The sequence below is a fragment of the Pinus tabuliformis genome, chromosome 4_2 (assembly GCF_031772625.1).
Source record: "Pinus tabuliformis cultivar Carrire ecotype Pingquan chromosome 4_2, CPIR1, whole genome shotgun sequence".
Taxonomy (NCBI): domain Eukaryota; kingdom Viridiplantae; phylum Streptophyta; class Pinopsida; order Pinales; family Pinaceae; genus Pinus; species Pinus tabuliformis.
The window spans coordinates 134,630,851-134,637,871 of record NC_142304.1 but is presented as its reverse complement, the minus strand read 5'-3'; positions in this window follow the sequence as shown (position 1 = coordinate 134,637,871).

The window sequence follows — 7,021 nt, the reverse complement described above, 5'->3', positions numbered from 1 at the left end:
GTCAAATTTGACCCAATCATGAAAAATAAACAGATAAATAATTATTTTTCTTATTTTTCTTTAATAATAATTAATTAATTATTATTCTTTGTTAAATTTGACTAAATCCCTTAGGAATAATTAAATAAATCCCTATTTGTTTATTATTCCTTAACTAATTCATTGAGATAATAAATAAATCATTTATTTATTTATAGCCCCAAGAGTTAGCTCAATCGGTCAAGTCGGGGCCTCACCGTTTTGGAGGTCACGGGGTCAATTCCAGAAAGATCTTGGGGTCAAGTCTTGTTATAGGCTGAGGGGTGTCAACCCTAGATTTTCCCCGTGGACGTAGCGCCACCCGCTAACCGAAGGTGTCCATGAACCATGCCAAAAAAAAATCATTTATTTATTTATTATTTCTAAATAAAAGTTTAAATACTTTTTCCCTCCTAAAAAAATATAGTAAAATATTCCAAGTGATAATTCCAAGAATGGGATCAATAATATTTTATTATTTCTCATTATTCAAGGAGGGTTTTCCATTCATTATTGACTTTTGATTATTTTCATTGTTGCACTCACTATTGTAACTCTGATTATTTTCATTGTCACACATCATATTTTTGATGGGTTTATGCATTATAGAGGAGAGAGACTCTATAGAAGCTGGAAGAGTTTGAGGATTGCCAAGAACACATCCCATAGAGGGGGACTGGTAACATATATTTGTTCCCTTCACAGGTGTTATAATAAAATCATTCTTTACATATCTGGTTTCCATTGGATGTTTTGGGGTTATTTCTCTTTATTTCATTGTTTAACTATGACTGCAACATAGATTAGAATTTTGGCAGGTTTTGTTTCTATTAATAGTTGCAGATCTACAATGTTTAGCAATCATTTCTATTGTTGAGATCGTATGTTAACCACGATCTTAAGTGGGTTCTTTTCATACATCATTGAGAAGAAAACACTACAACAAACAACTTTGAGAGATTCCCCTGTATAGTCACAACCGAAATCAATAATATACTTTCACATGTACATAATCAAACACAAACCTTTGGGGTCTTCCAGACAACTTGAAGTTGCTTCTCATCTCAGTAGGACTATCAACCAAATATTTCATAGAATATTCCTCAATTATATTATTTCCTTTCCTACTTCTCATCCAACAACATACAGGCTTTGAAATTCATTAATCAAAACCAATTTATGCCCTCCCTCTCAACCAGGAAGCATCCTTTTCTCCGAAGTCCTCTTAATATTAGGGAGATATCTTCTATGTAGGATTCCTCAGGGAGATCAAATTCTTATTTTCATCATCAGAGAATATTTTGTGGCTTCCAACCATTTCATCAAATTTATTATCATCCTCATCATTCTTGTCACATCGAGCATCTTCACCAAGTTGAAGTTTGTGTACCTGCACAACTTAGATACTTAGTACAACCAAATATATAGAAGAATGAAGTTAGTTATATCATAATCATAGAAGAATTTCAACTTTATACATATCAGATACCTATACTTAATAAACGCGAGACATATACTATTCAACATCTTGTTAAGGACTTTGTCATAAACCCTAGACTATTTCACAACAACTTTCATTCTATCTAGGGTTTCAATATTTCTTCCCAAGGTATGACATGCCTTACTTCAACATATAGAAAACCCTAGAAACAATTCAAACAAATATAAAACATCTAATAACCTTTCAAAATTCATATGTTAGACTTCTCACTAGGGTTTCATACAAATCCTAGATTTCATGTAAAAGAATCAATCAAATTCAATCACATCTTTAGTCATTAATATGACCAACTTCCACTATGGTTAGTTGCACACCCTAGATTTATGATCAAACATCAATCCCAACCAGAATTCAGATTTCAACAATCTTACACAAATTTCAAATTATCATATTGTCATCATACAATAGAGATTTTTACTTTGACTAAGGTTCAACTCCAAAACTGTAGAATTCCATTTTCACAATCTCAACAATCATTAAATAAATAGATCTCAGATTGTTATATCACACATACTAGACAATGTAACTACTATTAGGATTTAGTTGTAAACCCTAGATTTCCAAATATCGTCATCCTAGAATTTCAGACAAGGACTTCCATTGAATCTTAAAACTTATGACTATCAATAACTAGGTCAACACACATATCTAGGAATTCATAATCATACATAAGCATATCATATGTCTGAGAACATTAATACATATGATCTAGACCAAGCTATGGTGTCGACCAAAAGGACATATCTATATATACCTAGGGTTTCATCATCATGAAAATACATTTCATATGATGTGTTAGTCAAACCCAACTTCATAGAAAATATCAAATAAGAGTTAGACATACAAACTTGATTAGATTAAGGTTTGATAAGACAAACACACCCATACCAAGGAATTTTTTTAAATATATTATAAGAGCCTTGCTCACACATTCCACCAAACCCTAATGAGTTAGGGTTTCAATGTAGAAACATAGCAAACCCAACATTACCAAAAAAATCAAAGGTTCGAGATTTTAGACCTTATCGTTCAACCCTAACGAGTTAGGTTTTCCTTATCATACCAAAATCCCAAACATGACATCATCAATTAAAATTCAAATAACATTTCACAATATTCTTAAGCAGTTTAGGGTTTCAGACATTCACATTAGCATACCCTTCAGTTAGGGTTTTCCAGAACTTGTCTAGGGTTCTACAAAAAGAGTTAAGAATATGAGTGGTGCGGGTAGATTTATCAAGTGATGAATCACCCAAAACAAGAACCACTATGATTCAATATAGCTAGACATAACAATGTTACTAATAGATTGTCAAATGAATAATCCTTTCAAAAGAAATCAATGTATTTAAAGCATACCTTTGTTCCTTGAAAAACCTTGTCTTGAGAGGTCCTCCTCCATACTTCTTGCAGATGTTTTCCTAATCAAGACAATAGAGGGAGAATGGTGATTGTATTTAATATAATAAAAAATATATGAATACATGAAACCAAAAACAAAAAGGAAATGAGATACTTATCTTAGGGAGTTGTTGGGGGCTCCCTCCAAAGCTTGAGGGATACCTACAGACTTATAAAGCAATAAACATGTCTTTTCCAAAAATATGTTAAAAACCTATGAATTCTAAAACATATAAAATAATATATCTAAATCTATAAGCAAAGGACTTAATAGTGTAAGTCCCTAATGTTAGATTCTTTGCGCTTGGCTTTATTTGAGTCTCCTTCCTCAACAAAGTTAGCATGATATCTATCTCTCTTCTTATTCTTTGGATTGTCCGGACAATCACTCTTGTAGTGACCCTTCTTATGGCATTGATAACATTCCTTCTTGGACATGTCAACTTTATTCCTCGGTCCTTTCAATTTCCTTCCTTTGTGTTAAGCAATGTAGGCATTTGATACTCCTTCAGGATTGGTGACCAATGAGATCCTTAATTCTTCTTGATTGCAGGTAGTCCATAGTTCTTCAAAAGTGGGAATCTCCTTCCAACTGTTAAGACCTGTAGCAAATGCACCACAAGAGGATGGAAATCATAATAGAGTAGTGATCACAAGTTATTTGTCTGGAACAATTTCATCAATGGCTAGTAGATCACCCTTGATTCTAGCTATTTTCACAAATAAGGTTTCCACAATGTCTTCTTTAGTCAACTTCATGGTCCTTAGCTCATTCTTCAAACTTGATACTTGACCAATGTTCTTAATAGTAAATAACTTTGACAAGGATTCAACATTTCCTGAGCATGATCGATGTTAGCTATGAATGGTACATGATTATCCTTTATTCCTTCTACCATCAGAGTCATGGACATCAATTCTAATTCCCTGTATTTTACTTTGTCAACATAACTGGAATCCTCTGTAGGTTTCTTTACTTTTCCTTTGACCAAGTCCAGTACCATGTTCTTTTCAAGGATTAGGTCAATCCTATCCTTCCTGAAGCTGTAGTTAGAGCCCCCTTCAAGTTTTTTCTCTCTCTTTATCGTGTTAGACATCTTCCTTGAATATAGACTCCTTCCTTGAGATAATCCTTTTGAATGGTTCCTTAATCAAGTGCTTGAGACTGCCTTTTACTTCCTTTTTCACCAAAGCTTTGATACCATGTTAGAAAATCAAAAAGGTAGAAAGATTTTCTTATTATTGATAATTACTTGTGTTGTTTCTTGTTATTATGATTCTTTATTTCTTTTTCCTTTTAGTTCATCAAGTAATTACCAAAGCAGCAACACGTAAAACAATAGACACCAGATGTAGGCACTATGCCAGGGCAAAACCCCCTTGAGGGGAAAACCCAGTCAAGAAATTCTTCCTTTTAATAGTATTAATTGAGACTCTTAACCCTAGACCAAGACAAGACCTTCCCTCCACACCAAGTCAGCCTCCTAGAATTTCTACCCTCTTCCAGCAGCTTCAACTAGGCAACAACTTCTGGCAATAGAGAAACTTGGAAGACTTCGATCTCCCAATATAGGACACAAAACAAAGAGAGAGGGGCATCGAAATTTTGATTTTTCCTTTCTCCTTAGACTTACTAAAACTCGCATTCACTTCAGCTTCCTGACAACAGAATTTGCACTTTTTCCCAGCTACAAGAGAACTTCACACTTTTTCCCAGCTACAAGAGAAATTCACACTTTTTCCCAGCTACAAGAGATATCAAACTTGTCTGAGAGAATGATGCTCCAAATGAATTCAATGAGCTTGTATTTATAGGTTTCATGTGAGGTCGAATAAGGTCCTTAGGACGACTTGATCTTCTTCTAGGCCAACATGGTGTGGAGGATACATAAATCACATTTGACTCAATACTTAACCTTTTTACATGATTCAAAATCCCAAGAAGGGTCTCTTTAAAAGTACAATGGCGATGTTAGCTCATAATAAATCCTAGTAGTCCTCAATGGGGACTTTTACCTAAAACAGGGTGACCCAAGCATGAAACCTGTGCTTTAATAAGTCACACTTGCTGGTTCGAAACGTGTCGACAAATGAATTTTGATGTGATTATCACCAAAAACATGTCTCAAAAACTTCATATGGATCGCAAAAGCCTTAATTCAATAAAGTCACAATAATAACAATAAATTCTTTTCTTTATTCTTTTGACAAGTACATTAATGAAGGCCGAATATAGTTACATTTTCCAATGATGCCCATATGCATGGGGTAACGAATGGGCGTATATATCCCATATATATATATATATATATATATATATATATATATATATATATATATATATATATATATATATATATATATATATATATATATATATATATATGTATATGTATGTATATTCATAAAATTTCGTGGATATTCCACTAGACAGTTCATCACAACATATATGATAAAATTATATTTAAACTATGAAATTAAACATTATTAAAGTTTTATATATCTTTAGATCTATAAATCCATAGACTATTATTAATAGTGTATGCATTTGAATTAAAACTATGCAGAAAATAGAGAACAACGAAAATAAAAGCTCACACACACATTTTCCACAAGATATGCCCTCAGAAGCCCTTTTAGCAGAAAAAATTGTTGGAGAAGTGGGACGTTTGCAAGTTAAATTCAATTTCTCCTTTGCTTATAATTACTTGTGAATCTGTAGGCATTATCTTATTATTTTTTCTTCTTTCATCAAACAATTACCAAATGTAAAAACATGAAGGTCACAAGAACACATAGAAAACAAGATATAGGCTCCAAGACAAGGAAAAACCCAGAAAAATACCTTCTTATAGAACCAGATCAAAATGAGATATTCAAGACCCATAACTGCTTAGTCAATTTAGTGTCCTAAATTGCTTGCATAAATTATCAACTAAGGTTTGTAAACCAATGAAGTGTGGTGCACTATATGTGCTTAGTTAACCTTTCTCTTACTTTGTTGTTTTGTATTTTATGTTGTTTTTGGGGGGTTTCTTTTCTTTGATGTCTAAGAATGTACAACCTGAAACTATGAGAAAACTTAAGTGGATCTAATGAATTTTAAAGGAAAGGAAATGTTCCTAAGTTAATCTAATTTCCTAAAAATGGACCAAGAACTGTTGGCTAGTTAGAACCTAATAAGAAAATAGAGTATCTATCTTATCTTATCATTAGTCCTAATCCATGGATCTAATTCTTAAAACCAAGAGTGAAATTGATGCAGAAGGTAACTCAGTAATTGCATTAATTAAAAATTCAAGCATTCAAATTTGGAATATGATTAAATAGATCTATTTGAAATGATTTTTGGGAATATCAGTGATGCAACTAAGGATCTGAAAGCAAAAAGGTAAAAGCATGTAAAACTAACAATGTACTGAGTAAATTCAATCACTGTATGAATTAGACATTTAACCATTTAGTTTAGGATAATCATCATCTTGAAATGGATTTTGAAAACATCCATTAACATAGTTAATTGACAATTATGTTCTAAGAAAATGAATGACAAAACAGTAAGAAAACCAAGCAACTGTGTATTCTTATTACTTCAATCTTAATTCAGCTTGGACACAAAGTCATTTTCCTCCGCGGAATATCTTAGAAGAACAAGGCTGCACAACTGTGATTTTATCCTTATGCTATTTGTTAGTGTCGGTATCTTCATCCCTCCATCAGTGATCAAAATTTGTCTTTTTGCATGCGTAATAGGTGTCCCATCTGATCAGCTACATTCCATTAGGATCATGGATCATCTGATGGTAGTGGTTCATTATCAAAATTTCCCTCATGGTCTTTACCTGCTGGTCCATTTTAACAATTTTAGGTAATTTACAATCATTTTTTGTCATTACATTTGCAAAAAATCATTTTTAGGGTTTTAGGTCTCGTTAGGTCTAGGGTTTGTTACCATGGTCAGCAAAATGCTCAATAAAGGATCAACAGGCACATGAGGAGGTCCAATAAGTTCACAAAATCAAAATTTTCAATGATGTTATGATCAATAAGTGGTTTTTACCTCAAAAATCTATTTTGAGGAAAAAACAGAGTTTTTATTTT